The sequence below is a fragment of the Loxodonta africana genome, chromosome 3, assembly GCF_030014295.1.
Source record: "Loxodonta africana isolate mLoxAfr1 chromosome 3, mLoxAfr1.hap2, whole genome shotgun sequence".
In the NCBI taxonomy this organism is placed as follows: domain Eukaryota; kingdom Metazoa; phylum Chordata; class Mammalia; order Proboscidea; family Elephantidae; genus Loxodonta; species Loxodonta africana.
This window is the reverse complement of record NC_087344.1, coordinates 15,564,681-15,583,050: the sequence shown is the minus strand read 5'-3', so window position 1 is coordinate 15,583,050 and position 18,370 is coordinate 15,564,681. Positions and strand designations below refer to the sequence as shown.

Sequence of the window (18,370 nt, the reverse complement as noted above, 5' to 3'; positions counted from 1 at the left end):
CATGTTAAAGTACAAGTTCCCTGGAAAATTTTGAGGCAATGCTATCGAAGGCTTCAGACGTGCCTGAAATTCTCTTCAGTTTCACCCCATTGAGAGTCTGCCGAGGCAGTGTGCACACCCCCATCCTCCACTGAATGAAGTCTTCCTGTCCTGGTGTGCCATTCAAACATATCAGCGTGTATTTGTGGGTGAGATCCCACTCACAGCCATTGGCATCCAGCACTCGGCAGATCTCCTGCCTCATCTCCTTGGGTTCCATGGAGCTGATGATCTTCATCTTCCACGTAAACTTGAGAGAGTGAGGCTTGGCCTCTCAGGGTTTGAGCATCCATCGTCTCTACAGCTTTGCTCTCAGATACCTTCGGGTCCTTTTTGACACACATAAAACGAAGATACCTTCTCCTGATCTTAAAGAACCTCCCAGTGGCCCCCTGCTGGCCCTGGCTGCTTATGAAGGGAGAGGCTGGGGTCACAGCCTGGGGCATTTTTGGCTGGTCAGGTACCTCCTGCACCCGCTCATCATTTAATGAGCTTAATTTTAACACTCCCTGGGAGAAACTGGTTACCTCTGGGGCTCCACTACTCTTGTCGATGGTGTGGGCTGAGGAGGAGCCACAGAAAGACATTGGGGGGCTGTACTGGGCTGTGGCACCTCACTGTTTCTCACCTTGGCACACAGTCCAGAGGTCTGGTTGGGCTGTGCTTAGGCTGTCCTGGATTCCTGGTGCAGGTGGGACATGGCCATTAGATAGACTGTTCAAAGAATTGTGGATGTAGTAATCATAGGTGGGAATGGCAGGCTTAGTGGAACTACACTGTTTGGGTTTAGCACAGGTGGTAGGATGCACCTCATGGGGTGAGGAAGAAGTGTGGCTATTGGTGCAATGGGCTGCAGCTTGGGGTTCCAGGGTGCTGCTGTGGCTCTCCATCTCAGATGTGTTGTGACCCAGAAGCAGATAGGTGGCCATCACGTCATTGTACTTTTGGTTCAACAGGAAGTCATGAATCTCTTCCTGTGCGTAACCCATGTTCACCATCACCTCAATGCACCAGGGGTCATCATAGTCTGGGAGTGGCTGGACATATAGCCTGTTTTTCTTTATGGCCCACCTTCATCCATAGATGTCCTGGGATCTCCTCTAATGTGGCTCTCTTTCTTGGGTCACGAACGAAAATTTTGCTCAGCAGTTATTAACACTGTGTAGACAGGTGGAAAGGAATATCATATTGTCCCTCCAGTACCTGCTCTCACAGCTTCAATAAGGTCTTTCCACCAAAAGGCAGAGATGCACTTACCATGAAGTACAGGATGACTCCCAGGCTCCACACATCCACTGGGGGTCTGTCATACTTTTCTCCCTGAAAGAGTATAAGGGGAACTTATACTCTTGTAAGGGAATAAGGGGGACTGCCACAGAAGATATCCAGCTTGTTTCCCGTGGTGAATTCAGTTCCAAAGCCAAAGTCTGCAAGTTTGATGTTCATTTCTTCATCCAATAGCAGGCTTGCTGTTCTCAGATCCCTATCAACAATACCCTTGTTGTGACAATACTACATCACCAACACTATTTAGTGAAATTTTCTTTGGGCCTCTTTTTCACTCATCAAACCATGAATCACTAGGTGATAAAACATGTCCCCTCCACTTGCATATTCCATCACTATATTGAGGGTATTCTCATTCTCTATCACTTGAAACAGCTTTACAATATTTGGATGATGCAGAGCCTTCATAATTTTTATTTTTTGGTATAGTCTCTGGAGGTTGGAGGATGTCTGTTGGATCTTGTCAGCTGTTTTAATCAGTACCTCTTTGCCAGTGTTGATGTGCTGGGCCAACTTGGCCCTGGCAAATGTCCCATTGCCAATGGTTCTGAGGAGGTGGTAATGTCCCACATGGGTTTCCTTCTCAGCAGAGAAGGCTAAGTGGCTCCATAGCATGTTGGATGTGCAGTCAAGGCCTAGTGGGCTTTGGGATAAGAGATGTCCTTGTGGTAGTATTAAAAATGGAAAAGTGATGACTAAAAACCTAATGAAACATGGAAAAAATGAGAAAAATAAGTTAAATGTAATAAAAAAAGATAAAAGGAGAAGAAAATTAAAACTTTAAAAGAAAAAACTTGTGAAAGCTAAAAACATAACTAGAAAAAAATCAAATAGATCGAATGAAAGTGACCAAAATAAAAGAATAAAAATAAAATGAAAACTCAGTAATCAGAAAAATAATAATCTACAAGTTTGAAGTGATGTAAAACAAAAGAGGTAAGGAAAATTAAAACAAGAAAATTAATAAAATGGGAAATTTAAAAATATATTGAAAAGATAGAAAAACAAAAGAACTGAATGAAAAAGGATATACAAGAGAAAAATATAGAAATGAAAAGAATAAATTAAAAAGGAATAATATGACAAAACTAAAAAATAAAGAAAAAGATTAAATGTGAATATCAAAGAATACAGAAATGAGAAAAAATGGTAAATAGAAAATAAAGCAATAAAGAAAAAGATAAAAACATAAGATATATATGAAAAAGGTAAATGAGAACCGCAAAAGGAGGAAATGGAAAATTAAGATTAAAATGGCAAAAGGTAAAAAACTGTAAGCAAGATAAATGCTATATATAAACACAAAACAATAAATAAAGGGTCAAGAAAAAGGCAATAAACAATTAAAAAAGGATAAGAGCAGATATGAAATGACAAAAGTAAAATAATAGTAAAATGATAAAGAAAAAATAAGTACATAGAAAAAGTAAAATGAAAAATTGAGGAAATAAAGGGAAAGGAAAATAAATGAAAAAATAACAAAGGAATGAAGGAAAACGAGGAAAAGTAAAAACAGAAAAGAGTAAGGACAAAATAAGAAAAGCTAATAATGAAATAGACACAAACCCCACAATTTGAAGAGAATACAAGCTAAGTTCGATCACAGTCTCTCAGGTCACTGAAACAGCTTCCTGAGCTAGAAGGACCACAAATTTAGGTTTCCAGGGACTTATACACGGGCTTGGAGCTCCAAACAATTGACTCTTTATGAGGTTGCTGCAAGAAATGGACCAGTCAAGACTGGGGATAATTCACTGTGCCTTCACTTTTTGGTCTCAAAAATACCCATTTTTTCAAAAAGAAAAATGCGTGTGTGTGTGTATTGTATATAGGGAGAGAATTCCACAGAGCTTTTCTTTCTTTTTTTTTATTGATTTTCATATTTTTTATTGTGTTGAAAATATACCTAACAAAACATGCCATTTCAACAATTTCTACATGTACATTTCAGTTAATTGATTATATTATTCAAGTTGTGCAAGCATTCTCGCTGTTATTTTCCAAATCATTCCACTACCTTTAACAGAAACTCAGTGCCCCTAATCAAAAACTCTTCCTTTTCCCCTCCTTGTCGCCCCTGGTAACCACTAATAACCTTTGTCTTGTGTATATTTGCTCATGTCCTGAATTATTTTGCTCAGGTTGATGTTTTCAGGCTTCATGTTTTTGTATACATCAGGACTTCATTTTTTGTTGGGGGGGGGTCTGTGATATTCTATTGGGAGTCCCTGGCTTGCAGCAACAGTTAAGTGCTCATCTACTAGGTTTCAGGTTCAAACCCACCCGGAGCCTTCTCACAAGACAGGCCCAGTGATCTGCTTCTGAAAAGTCACAGCCTTGAAAACCCTATGGAGCAGTTCTACTCCACTGTGTGTATGTAGAAGATTTTGTGTGTTCATCTCTTGGTGGACATTTTGGTTTCCATCTTTTGCCTATTGTGAAAAGTGCTACAGTGAATATTGTTGTACAGATTTCTGTTTACCTCCCTACCCTCACTTCTTCTGGAATTGGGATTGCTGGGTTGTATGGTAGTTCTAAGTTCAGTCTTTTGAGGAAATACCAAACTGTTATCCATAGTTGCTGTTGTGTTGTTAGGTGCTGTCGAGTTGATTCTAACTCATAGTGACCCTAGGTACAAGAGAACGAAACACTGGCCAGTCCTGTGCCATCGTTATAATCGTCGCTATGTTTGAGCCTGTTGTCGTAGCCACTGTGTCCATCTATCTTGTTGAGGGTCTTCCTCTTTTTCACTGACCCTCTACTTTACCAAGTGTCTTAGGTATCTAGTGCTTCTATAACAAATATTACAAGTAGATGGCTTTACCAAACAAATTTATTCTCTCACAGTCTAGGAGACTAGAAATCCAAATTCAGGGCACCAGGTCCCTAGAAATGCCTTCGTTCTCTGTTGCTTCTGGGGAAGGCCCTTGTCATAAATCTTCTCCTGGTCTAGGAGCTTCTCAGCACAGTGACCCTGGGTCCAAAGGTTGTGCTCTGCTCCTGGCACCTCTTTCCTGATGGTATGAGGTCCCTGTATCTCTCTAATTGCTTCTCTCTCCATTTATGTCTTGGGATATAAACGGTGATGCAGGCCACATCCCACAGAAACTCCCCTTACATAGGATCAGGGTTGTGACCTGAGTAAAGGTGTTGCATCCTTTACAATTCAATCCACGACATTCCAGCCTCTGTCCCTCAAAAATCATGTCCTCACAACATGTAAAACACTTTCACCCCACCATATCATCCCAAAAGTCTTAAGTCAAGTCCAAATTCTATCCTGGGAAAAAATTTTTCTTCATCTGTGAAATCTAGAATACAAGTTATCTGCTTCCAAGCAGAATGGTGGAAGAGGCACAAGGTAGATATTTCCATTACAAATGGTAGAAACTGGAGAGAATGAGGGGATAACGAGCATCAAGAACAATTCACGTTAGCTCTCAAGGCTTGAAAATAACCCTCTGTTTTCTAAGACCGCTTGGACAACGGCCCTGTCCTCCAGACTCCGAGTGGTGGCCACATTTTGTGGATTCTGGACAGAGGCTCCTCAGCCCTAGATTTCAGCTCTACCTTCCAGGCCCACTGAGACGGCAATTCTGCTCCATCAGCTTTGGGCTGCCCCATTCTCCTAGTCCATCTTAGTGGCAGCTTCACCTGCTGTCCTTGACAGGCCCCATTATTCTGCCCTTTGGGCGCAGCAGCCCTGCCCCCTCACCTTTGGGCTGTGGATCCATCCCCACCCTTCAGCAAAATTTTACTTGCATGTGATATTAATATTGTTTGATAATTTCCACATTCTGTTGGATCACCATTCTTTGGAATGGGCACAAATATGGATCTCTTCCAGTCAGTGGGCCAGGTAGCTGTCTTTCAAATTTCTTGGCAGAGGAGCGAGTACCTCCAGTGCTGCATCCATTTTGTTGAAACATCTCGGTTGGTATTCTGTCAATTTGTAGAGCCTTGTTTTTCACCAAGGTCTTCAGTACAACCTGTGTTTCAGCCCATTGTTGATGCCACTGTGTCAGTCCCTCTTGCTGAGGGTCTTCCTCTTTTTTGCTGACCTTCTACTTTACCAAACATGATGTCCTTCTCCAAGGATTGGTCCTTCCTGGTAACCTGTCCAAAGTAAGTGAGGCAAAGTCTTTCTATCCTCCCCTTTAAGGAGCATTCTGGCTGTACGACATATTTGTCCATTCTGGCAGTCCATGGTATATTCAATATTCTTCACCATAATTGAGGCCTCTGTAAAGACTTTAAGGATCCCTGGTGGTGCAGTAGTTAAGCATTCAGCTGCTAACCAAAATGTTCGCAGTTTGAATGCATCAGCCCCTCCATTGTGATAAGATGTGGTAGTTTGCTTTCATAAAGATTAAAGCCTTGGATACTGTGTGGGGCAGTTCTCCTCTGTTCTATGGCATCCTTATAAGTTGGAATCGACTAGACAGCAATGGGTAAAGGCTTTTAATCTGTGAGATTAAAATAAGAGTAAGAGAAACTAAGCTCAGATCCTGGCCAGTCCAAATTGGAACCTGAAGCCAAGCCACCCCTACTGAAGCAATGTGTGGGAGAGGAAGCCAAGGCCTGGTTGAGTTTGAATTCGGGTGTGGATCTCGAGGCTGACCTGAAATTAGATTCAGTGGGTGTGGAGGCACAGCAACCAGTCAGAGTGGGGGCATATGGAAGTCAGTTTATTAATGGAATGTTAGCATATGTCCATCTCACAGTAGGTCCAGTGGGCCCCCAAACTCATTCTGTAGTGATTTCCCCAGTTCCAGAATGTGTAATTGGAATAGACATAGTCAACATCTGGCGGAACCCACACACTAGATCCCTGACATGTGGAGTAAGGACTATTATGGTGGGAAGGGCTAAGTGGGAGCCATTAGAACTGCCCCTACCTAGGAAAATAGTAAACCAAAAGCAATACTGCATTCCTGGAAGGATTGTGATTACTGCCACCATCAAGGACTTGAAGGATGCAGGAGTGTTGATTCCCACCACATCCCCATTCGAGTTGCCTATTTGGCCTGTGCAAAAAACAGAGGGATCTTGGAGAAAACTTAACTAGGAAGTGACTCCAATTGCAGCTGCTGTTCCAGATATGGTTTCATAGCTGGAGCAAATTAATGTCTCCTGGTACCTGGAATGCAGCTATTGATCTGGCTAATGCCTTTTTCTCCATACTTGTTTCAAAGGACCCTTGGAAGAAGTTTGCCTTCAGCTGGCAAGGCCAGCAATATACATTCACTCGCCTACCTCTTTTTTTTATTTCTCCTACCTCAGAGGTATATCAGCTCTCCAGTTTATGTCATAATTTAGTCCACAGGAATGTCATTACCACCAAGCAATGAGAGATAGGAGCAGAGTGCCCCCTTTACACCAGAGTCACTGTGCTGAGAGGCTCCTGGACTCAGGGGAAGATTGATGATAAGGACCTTCCCTAGAGCCAACAGAGAGAGAAAGCCTTCCCTTGGAGCTGGCACCCTGAATTCAGACTTCTGGCCTCCTAAGCTGTGAGAGAACACATTTCTGTCAGTTAAAACCATCTACTTGTGGCATTTCTATTATAGCAGCACTAGATGACTAAGACAGAATTCAAAAGCCAACCTTCTCTGAATAGAATATTTACACAATTACAGGTCTCCTGTTGCTATATCTATCATTTTTGCATGTTAAAAAAAATTGCAGTGGTATTAAATTTTATTGCAAAATTTCTAAACACAAGTAAAAATGGTAATGTTGGAAATTTGTTATAATTCCATTGGCATATATATTTTATTACCACAGCAATTCTAAGACTCAAAAATAATTTTTATTTTACTAGTTTTATGTGTAGTATTTGGGGGAGGAATTAAGAGAAATGAGAGTTCAGAAATGAATAATCTAAAGCATGAGATCTCAAACTCTGTCATGAACCTGGGGCTTGAGTCATAAGACAGAAAAACAAACAGTGAATGAATATTCACATTCTCTTCCTTTCTCCAGGAATCCTGACATTGGCCTGCATCTTGCCACTCCATCTTGACCTTTCTCTCCATTCAATTCATCACACTCTAACCAGAATATCCTTGCAAAAATGAATCAAATCACTCCCTCGTTTCCAATCCTTTCATGAATTCTCACTAGTTTTAGGAGAAATTCAAAATTCTGAATGCAGCTTATTGAGTCTTATGTTATCTGGCCCCTAAAACCTCAGTGCACTTGTTACTACTTTCCCCCCTCACTCTCTCAACTACAATCAAGTGAAACTGCAAATATCCTGTCGTCTCTACTGTTCACTCATCCTAAATCCTCTCGCCCCAATCCCCACTGCTAACTACATTTTACCAATCTTTCAGGTCTCTGATCAAATGTAACTTCCTCAGAAATTATACTCAGGGGCCATTACTATACTTCCTCATGGCATCTGGGATTCTCTCTGTACTCCTCATCACAGGTCAAATAATTGTTTGTGCAATCACGTAGAGGTTTCCAGTGGCGTATAGGGCTAATGTGCCTACAGATGCATTGTCATAGGCCCGTTTGTGATCTACGCAGCTTGTTGCCTCAGCGTCCATTAATCCCCCCTGGCTGCCCTCCCACCCACTCTCTGACATGGTCATTCCTATCTTGTCATGCCCTGTGTGGCTCTGCATGCAGATGGGCTGTTGTCTCCTCTCTGACCTGTGAGCACTAAATTCTATATTTGTTCTCTGGCCCTCCTGCGTGAGGTTCACTTTCTTGGGCGTACCTGACAGACTGTCTATGACACCCACAGACCTCTTTTGGATAAAAATTATAAGACAATTAGCGACGAGGATGGGATGGCCCACAGGACTGCTACTGGACTACTCCTGGCTCACTAACTGGCTCCCCCAGACTGACAACACTAGCTGGGTAGCTCTCCGTCTTCCTGGCATTTGTCTGAGCTCCTGGCAGCTGCTTTTTGTGGTCTCTTCTGGGTGCTGCCAAGGCTTCCCTCCCCAAAATGTGGATCCCACAAGTTTGAGTCCTCCCTGGACTGCGCTGACCAGCCCTAACCTGGCACAAGGAGGAAAGAAAGAAAAAATTCCCCCAGTGCTCCCCAGGAGGAACATCCTGGCTCTGGGTGCGATTGGCTGGATCAATAACAAAGGATCCCTGCAAACTAGTTTAAATTAATTCCTATGAATGGGGTCAGGTGGTCGACAAGCCCCACCAGCAGACAGCTCCTCGGTCTAGGTGTGGCGTGACCCCAGTGATGCAGTAGACTGGGAGTCTCTTCCCTGACATTGTCCCTTGAGTCCAGGGGTGGTGGCGGGACTGGTAGCCAGTGCGTAAGACTCCTTTCCCCTTAATTTATCCTCTGGCATCCTAATCAGTGAGAGGACATCCCCACCTCTGGGAAGTAAGTGTGCCTTCTAAGAGTCCATACTGCAGGGGTGTACAACCCCTCTGTTGCTGCATACCTTGCTTCTGTCGCATTTTGTCTCCTGACCCCATTGTGGGTCTAACGGTTGGCATTTGGTGGAAAGGGACCTCGTGAGTCAATTGAAGGGCCAAGAACACTTTGTGCAGGCTCCTCTGGAAACTCCTGAGGAAATCAGTAAACTGCGAAAGAAATGCGGAGCTCCTATATCATGAACTGAGGCCTATCAACATGCCAAAGAGCTGGTTCTCTGCTCTTGCAGACTAGAGGCCCTGGCCCCAAAGACAACCTTGCCGCCATATTGTTAGTGGAGTCTGAACTCAGCCCCGATGACGCAAATTGGAGGGAAAAAACGAACAGCTGCCTATGATCAGAGCCACGAGGGACCACCAGAAATTTACTCGGAAAACACCTACAGGGAAAAAGGATGGGGACAAGCAAGAGATTGAAAAGCTTAAGAGTTAAATAGTAAGATTTTACTGGGCTAAAAATACAACCTATTAAAAGATTTTGTTCAAAAAGATTAATGAAAAAGGAGCCTCCTGTTCCAGCAGGCTATCCTGGAAAAGAAAATCCCACTCTAGAGAAGGGGCAGAGCCTAAATGAAAACCTGAGAAGGGAAAAAAAGGTTAAAAGGTAAGAGGCAGCAGCTACTAATGACAGGTAGTTTGAATTTAGAGTAGAATATTTACACAGTTACAGGCCTCCTGTTGCTATATTTATCATTTTTTGTGCGTTTAAAAAATTTCAGTAGTATTACATTTTATTGCTAAAATTTCTAAGCACAAGTGAAAATACTAATGTTCAAAGTTTGTTATAATTCCATTGGCGTATATATCTTATTGCTCTAAGTGTTGTAAGACACAAAAATATTTTTAATTGTGTTAGTATCATGTGTAGAAATACAGGAAGGAATTTAAGAGAAGTAAGAGTCCAGAAACGAATCATTCATAGCAAGAGAACCTGTCATGAACTGGGGTTTGAGTTATACGACAGAAAAACAATCACTGCATTCTCTTCCCCTCCTCCAACTATTTCAGTTTTGGCCTGCGTTTTAGCCACATCAATCTTGACCTCGCTCTCCATTTAATTCCCCACGCTCTCACCAGGATATCCTTGCAAAAATACATAAAAGATCAAATCACTCCCTTGTTTACAATCCTTTTGCGAATTTGGTTTTAGGAGAAGCTCAAGATTCTCAATGTGGAGCCTTATCAAAACCCAAACCAGAGAGGAAAGAAAGTTAAAAGCCAAGCAGCAGCAGGGACTGATGAAAGATAGTTTGGATTTGGAGTGACCACTCTTCCACCCCTGCCACTCTGCTAGTTGTGGCTCTGCTACAAGAAAAGCCTACTCCTCAGGGTTCTGGGGAAAACACCCATGCCACCCTGTGGCCCAGCAGAGGAAGGAATTCAACTCAACCTAAGCCCAGGGTTCTTAAACCATGAACCATTGCCATGGGGGAGATCCATAAGCCCGACTATACTGATGAGAAGCTCTCTAGAAGAAAAAAGAATATTATAAATATGGCAGGAGAAACAGAAAGAGCCCCTCCCATAGCATATCTAGTGACAGAATGAAAGAGAAAAAAATCTGAATACAAGGGGAGGAAATCTGATATATGTATATATATATATATATATATATACGATGTAAATTAAAACAAAAGTTCATCCTTTGATCCACTCAGATAGCCAAAATTGATGAAAATATTTTTCTTATTATATTGTTGTTGTTAAGATAATTTATACAGCAAAAGAAAAAAAGGTAGTGATTGGCTCTTGTGCCTCTACAATGTAACTTCTAAATTAACTTCAGTATCTGCCAAAAAACACCAATTGAAAACCATCTTGAATTAATACTGGGACTGAAATTACAGTTATTCCTGGGAATCCTGCTAAGTTTAAACATGGTATCCTCTATAATCTAGGGGAGTTACTGAATATAAAATGAAGAAGAAACAAATATGCCTCATCTTAATCATCAAAATTGTTGCCTTGCCTAAACTTCCTGGAGTCATAGCACTTATTGCCCTAAAATATCCCATAGTTGGCATGGACACTCGGATGCAATAAGTAATAAATGACATGAAATTAAGTCTCTTGACATGTACAAATTGTCTTGACAAAATGGGACCCCACAGACCCTCGGTTGTAATAATATGGCCAATATGTGTTAAAACATGGCCTTCAAGGATTAAAACTTATCATATAATCTAATTAGTAAAGGGGTGATTATCCTCACTGCCTAGCAACCCAATTTTGCCCATTCATAAACCTAGAAAGAAGTAACTGACCCCCCACAGTGGGTTACTGAAATCTTAATGCTGTGGTCCCGATTCCTAATACCCGATATTATTAAAATTTTTTCTCCATCCAATCAGCAACCAGTAAATATTTCTCTTTTATGATTTTAACTAATATATTCTATCCAGTGCCTGTTTCAACAGCTTCTCGGCCTTCGCCTCTGAAAGGACACAATACACCTTTGCCACACCATACACAGGGCACCTCAGCAGCCTCGCCATGGCACACAGTCTTTGCAAACAAGATTTTAACTGCACCCGCTTTCTCTAGGAGCGCAGGTGTGACATTGTATTAACGATAGCCTCCCCTGAGGAGATGCATTTAACACACTAATTAAGAACATGTAAATCCAATATCTTTTTGTCCTTTTTTGAGTTCTGAAGGCAACATATTGCTCGTTTACAATGTTTACTTGAACTCACAGATGCTGCTGTTTACAAAGCAGCCCACCTTGAATGGGGCTCCTCCAACAGAAGGCTCTAAACCCTGTCCAAATTAAAACCCACAGACACTCCAGCTAGTGCTCACAGATAATCCATCTCTGTAGAGCTTTAACAACTTCCTTTCATGCCTCTTGGAGTCTCTGGACCACCTATCATGGCCATAAGTTGCCCACGAGTTCCTGATTCAAGAAACTGTCCTGGATCCCATGCCACCTACCATTAGAGCAACAACTGCTGACTGCATTCTGGGCTTTCTTGGAAACAGAGGTTCTCACACAACCTGAGGCTGTGGCTCTGCATGCTCATCTGACCATTATGCCTGAGATCATGGAAACAGCACCCCAGAAGCTTGGCATGGTGGCCAAGACTTCCTTGAAATAGGATGGAGGCAAACCTGGGCTCTCTGGCATATTCAATCTGCAGGATGGGGAGGCCTCCCCTGACCTCAGTCCCTTGCCAGATGCCATGTTACTGGAGGAGGCCTCCCCTCCCCCAGATGCCTTGACTACCTGGGGGGCCCCTTGGGATTAACTGACTGAACAGCAATGGGAGTTCATAGACGGTACAGATGGTACAATTCCCACACACGTGATATACAGCTTGGTGGAATGGTGCTGTTTTCCATTCCTTAATCCGGATGTTCCTGATCAAGAACGAGACCCAGGGGTTAGCACAATTGGCCAAACTTTAGGAAATCATCTTAGCACTGGATGCCCTGGCCAACAGATGGCCCCGTGTACATATTTTCTACAAATCCTTAGGTCACAGCCTGGGAGTTGTTGTCTTCAGGTTAAAAATCTCTGGGGCTGTCTTGCCTCACAGATACCTGAAATATAAATCAAGGTCACACATATCTGTATAAACGAAGACCACAAGACAAAGACTCATCAGGACACTCCTGCCCTTCAGAGTGCCAGACTGATGGTAACCAAGGCACACATATCACTTCTCAAAATATACAGTGCTGGGCTCTTGAAAGGGGCATGCTGTGGAACTTTGATCTCCCTGATCAGTCCCAGTGTTTTAAGAGACAAAATGGTGTCCTCTTACAACTCCTGTGTAATTTACAAAATGACAAATGGATCTCTAAAAGGGTCTCCTTTCTACCTCAGGTTTTATTTTCTTAATTCAAGGCCCTTTGGCTGACTCACACTTCACAAAAACTTTAAAAAACCTTTCTATTTTATAGCCTCTTCTTGTATTTCAGTGGGGGCGTATCTCACCTCTAAAGGTACAAACTCACCATACACGAGGCCAGGTTATTGATTTCAGATCTTTGGTTTTTTTTTTTTTTAACATAGGTATTTATTGCTATAAATTTTCCTCAATTACTGCCTTGGTTGTATCCCATAGATATTGGTATGTTGCTTTTCATTCTCCTTTGACTCCAAGTATTTTTCTAGTTCTCTCTTGGCTTCATCTTTTTTTTTTTTATTAACTTTTATTAAGCTTCAAGTGAACGTTTACATATCCAATCAGTCTGTCACATATAAGTTTACATACATCTCACTCCCTACTCCCACTTGCTCTCCCCCTCTTGAGTCAGCCCTTTCAGTCTCTCCTTTCTTGACAATTTTGCCAGCTTCCCTCTCTCTCTATCCTCCCATCCCCCCTCCAGACAAGAGTTGCCAACACAATCTCAAGTGTCCACCTGATATAATTAGCTCACTCTTCATCATCGTCTCTCTCCCACCCGCTGACCAGTCCCTTTCATTTCTGATGAGTTGTCTTCGGGGATGGTTCCTGTCCTGTGTCAACTGAAGGTCTGGGGAGCATGGCCGCCGGGATTCCTCCAGTCTCAGTCAGACCATTAAGTTTGGTCTTTTTATGAGAATTTGGGGTCTGTATCCCACTGATCTCCTGCTCCCTCAGGGGTCCTCTGCTGTGCTCCCTGTCAGGGCAGTCATCGATTGTGACCGGGCACCAACTAGTTCTTCTGGTCTCAGGATGATGTAGGTCTCTGGTTCATGTGGCCCTTTCTGTCTCTTGGGCTCTTAGTTGTCGTGTGGCCTTGGTGTTCTTCATTTTCCTTTGCTCCAGGTGGGTTGAGACCAATTGCTGCATCGTAGATGGCCGCTTGTTAGCATTTAAGACCCCAGACGCCACATTTCAAAGTGGGATGCAGAATGATTTCATAATAGAATTATTTTGCCAATTGACTTAGAAGTCCCCGCAAACCATGTTCCCCAGACCCCCGCGCTTGCTCCGCTGACCTCTGAAGCATTCATTTTATCCCGGAAACTTCTTTGCTTTTGGTCCAGTCCAATTGAGCTGACCTTCCATGTATTGAGTGTTGTCTTTCCCTTCACCTAAAGCAGTTCTTGTCTACTGATTAATCAATAAAAAACCCTCTCCCACCCTCCCTCCCTCCCCACCTCGTAACCACAAAAGTATGTGTTCTTCTCAGGTTTACTATTACTCAAGATCTTATAATAGTGGTCTTATACAATATTTGTCCTTTTGCCTCTGACTCATTTCGCTCAGCATAATGCCTTCCAGGTTCCTCCATGTTATGAAATGTTTCAGAGATTCGTCACTGTTCTTTATCGATGCATAGTATTCCATTGTGTGAATATACCACAATTTATTTACCCATTCATCCGTTGATGGACACCTTGGTTGCTTCCAACTTTTTGCTATTGTAAACAGAGCTGCAATAAACATGGGTGTGCATATATCTGTTTGTATGAAGGCTCTTGTATCTCTAGGGTATATTCCGAGGAGTGGGATTTCTGGGTTGTATGGCAGTTCTATTTCTAACTGTTTAAGATAACGCCAGATAGATTTCCAAAGTGGTTGTACCATTTTATATTCCCACCAGCAGTGTATGAGAGTTCCAATCTTTCCGCAGCCTCTCCACCATTTATTATTTTGTGTTTTTTGGATTAATGCCAGCCTTGCTGGTGTGAGATGGAATCTCATCGTAGTTTTAATTTGCATTTCTCTAATGGCTAATGATCGAGAGCATTTTCTCATGTATCTGTTGGCTGCCTGAATATCGTCTTTAGTGAAATGTGTGTTCATATCCTTTGCCCACTTCTTGATTGGGTTGTTTGTCTTTTTGTGGTTGAGTTTTGACAGAATCATGTAGATTTTAGAGATCAGGCGCTGGTCGGAGATGTCATAGCTGAAAATTCTTTCCCAGTCTGTAGGTGGTCTTTTTACTCTTTTGGAGAAGTCTTTAGATGAGCATAGGTGTTTGATTTTTAGGAGCTCCCAGTTATCGGGTTTCTCTTCATCATTTTTGGTAATGTTTTGTATTCTGTTTATACCTTGTATTAGGGCTCCTAGGGTTGTCCCAATTTTTTCTTCCTTGATCTTTATCGTTTTAGTCTTTATGTTTAGGTCTTTGATCCACTTGGAGTTAGTTTTTGTGCATGGTGTGAGGTACGGGTCCTGTTTCATTTTTTTGCAAATGGATATCCAGTTATGCCAGCACCATTTGTTAAAAAGGCTATCTTTTCCCCAGTTAATTGACACTGGTCCTTTGTCAAATATCAGCTGCTCATACGTGGATGGATCTATGTCTGTGTTCTCAATTCTGTTCCATTGGTCTATGTGTCTGTTGTTGTACCAATACCAGGCTGTTTTGACTACTGTAGCTGTACAATAGGTTCTGAAGTCGGGTAAGGTGAGGCCTCCCACTTTCTTCTTCTTTTTCAGTAGTGCTTTGCTTATCCGGGGCTTCTTTCCCTTCCATATGAAATTGGTGATTTGTTTCTCTATCCCCTTAAAATATGACATTGGAATTTGGATCGCAAGTGCGTTAAATGTATAGATGGCTTTTGGTAGAATAGACATTTTTACTATGTTAAGTCTTCCTATCCATGAGCAGGGTATGTTTTTCCACTTAAGTATGTCCTTTTGAATTTCTTGTAGTAGAGCTTTGTAGTTTTCTTTGTATAGGTCTTTTACATCCTTGGTAAGATTTATTCCTAAGTATCTTATCTTCTTGGGGGCTACTGTGAATGGTATTGATTTGGTTATTTCCTCTTCGGTGTTCTTTTTGTTGATGTAGAGGAATCCAAGTGATTTTTGTATGTTTATTTTATAACCTGAGACTCTGCCAAACTCTTCTATTAGTTTCAGTAGTTTTCTGGAGGATTCCTTAGGGTTTTCTGTGTATATAATCATGTCATCTGCAAATAGTGATAACTTTACTTCTTCCTTGCCAATCCGGATACCTTTTATTTCTTTGTCTAGCCTAATTGCCCTGGCTAAGACTTCCAACACGATGTTGAATAAGAGCGGTGATAAAGGGCATCCTTGTCTGGTTCCCGTTCTCAAGGGAAATGCTCTCCGTTTAGAGTGATATTGACTGTTGGCTTTGCATAGATGCCCTTTATTATGTTGAGGAATTTTCCTTCAATTCCTATTTTGGTAAGAGTTTTTATCATAAATGGGTGTTGGACTTTGTCAAATGCCTTTTCTGCATCAATTGATAAGATCATGTGGTTTTTGTCTTTTGTTTTATTTATGTGATGGATTACATTAATGGTTTTTCTGATATTAAACCAGCCTTGCATACCTGGTATAAATCCCACTTGATCAGGGTGAATTATTTTTTTGATGTGTTGTTGGATTCTATTGGCTAGAATTTTGTTGAGGATTTTTGCATCAATGTTGATGAGGGATATAGGTCTATAATTTTCTTTTTTTGTAATGTCTTTACCTGGTTTTGGTATCAGGGAGATGGTGGCTTCATAGAATGAGTTGGGTAGTATTCCGTCATTTTCTATGCTTTGGAATACCTTTAGTAGTAGTGGTGTTAACTCTTCTCTGAAAGTTTGGTAGAACTCTGCAGTGAAGCCGTCCGGGCCAGGGCTTTTTTTTGTCGGGAGTTTTTTGATTACCGTTTCAATCTCTTTTTTTTGTTATGGGTCTATTTAGTTGTTCTACTTCTGAATGTGTTAGTTTAGGTAGGTAGTGTTTTTCCAGGAATTCATCCATTTCTTCTAGGTTTGCAAATTTGTTAGAGTACAATTTTTCATAATAATCTGAAATGATTCTTTTAATTTCCTTTGGTTCTGTTGTGATGTGGTCCTTCTCATTTCTTATTTGGGTTATTTGTTTCCTTTCCTGTATTTCTTTAGTCAGTCTAGCCAATGGTTTATCAATTTTGTTAATTTTTTCAAAGAACCAGCTTTTGGCTTTGTTAATTCTTTCAATTGTTTTTCTGTTCTCTAATTCATTTAGTTCAGCTCTAATTTTTATTATTTGTTTTCTTCTGGTGCCTGATGGATTCTTTTGTGGCTCACTTTCTATTTGTTCAAGTTGTAGGGACAGTTCTCTGATTTTGGCTCTTTCTTCTTTTTGTATGTGTGCATTTATTGATATAAATTGGCCTCTGAGCACTGCTTTTGCTGTGTCCCAGAGGTTTTGATAGGAAGTATTTTCATTCTCATTGCTTTCTATGAATTTCCTTATTCCCTCCTTAATGTCTTCTATAACCCAGTCTTTTTTCAGAAGGGTGTTGTTCATTTTCCAAGTATTTGATTTCTTTTCTGTAGTTTTTCTGTTATTGATCTCTAGTTTTATTGCCTTGTGGTCTGAGAAGATGCTTTGTAATATTTCGATGTTTTGGACTCTGCAAAGGTTTGTTTTATGACCTAATATGTGGTCTATTCTAGAGAATGTTCCATGTGCGCTAGAAAAAAAAGTATATTTTGCAGCAGTTGGGTGGAGAGTTCTGTATAAGTCAATGAGGTCAAGTTGGTTGATTGTTTTAATTAGATCTTCCGTGTCTCTGTTGAGCTTCTTACTGGGTGTCCTGTCCTTCTCTGAAAGTGGTGTGTTGAAGTCTCCTACTATAATTGTGGAGGTATCTATCTCGCTTTTCAATTCTGTTAAAGTTTGATTTATGTATCTTGCAGCCCTGTCATTGGGTGCATAAATATTTAATATGGTTATGTCTTCCTGATCAATTGTCCCTTTTATCATTATATAGTGTCCTTCTTTATCCTTTGTGGTGGATTTAAGTCTAAAGTCTATTTTGTCAGAAATTAATATTGCTACTCCTCTTCTTTTTTGCTTATTGTTTGCTTGATATACTTTTTTCCATCCTTTGAGTTTTAGTTTGTTTGTGTCTCTAAGTCTAAGGTGTGTCTCTTGTAGGCAGCATATAGATGGATCGTGTTTCTTTATCCAGTCTGTGACTCTCTGTCTCTTTATTGGTGCATTTAGTCCATTTACATTCAGCGTAATTATAGATAAATAAGTTTTTAGTGCTGTCATTTTGATGCCTTTTTATGTGTGTTGTTGACAATTTCATTTTTCCACATACTTTTTTGTGCTGAGGCGTTTTTCTTAGTAAATTGTGAGATCCTCATTTTCACAGTGCTTGACTTTATGTTAGTTGAGTCATTACGTTTTTCTTGGTTTTTATCTTGAGTTATACAGTTGTTATACCTTTTTGTGGTTACCTTATTGTTTACCCCTATTTTTCTAAGTAAAAACCTAACTTGTATTGTTCTATATCGCCTTGTATCACTCTCCATATGGCAGTTCAATGCCTCCTGTATTTAGTCCCTCTTTTTGATTATTTTGATCTTTTACCTATTGACTTCCATGATTCCCTGTTATGTGTATTTTTTTTTGTTTTAATTAATCTTAATTTGTTTTTGTGATTTCCCTATTTGAGTTGATATCAGGACGTTCTGTTTTGTGACCTTGTGTTGTGCTGATATCTGATATTATTGGTTCTCTGACCAAACAATATCCTTTAGTATTTCTTGTAGCTTTGGTTTGGTTTTTGCAAATTCTCTAAACTTGTGTTTGTCTGTAAATATCTTAATTTCGCCTTCATATTTCAGAGAGAGTTTTGCTGGATATATGATCCTTGGCTGGCAGTTTTTCTCCTTCAGTGTTCTGTATATGTCGTCCCATTCCCTTCTTGCCTGCATGGTTTC

The 18,370-nt window shown here is 41.0% G+C and overlaps 1 pseudogene; it reads right to left on the bottom strand.

The window, feature by feature from the left end:
• Positions 1–584: 584 nt before the first annotated feature.
• On the bottom strand, positions 585–3,670 carry LOC135230614 (serine/threonine-protein kinase MARK2-like; annotated as a pseudogene).
• Between the last annotated feature and the right edge of the window lie 14,700 nt (positions 3,671–18,370).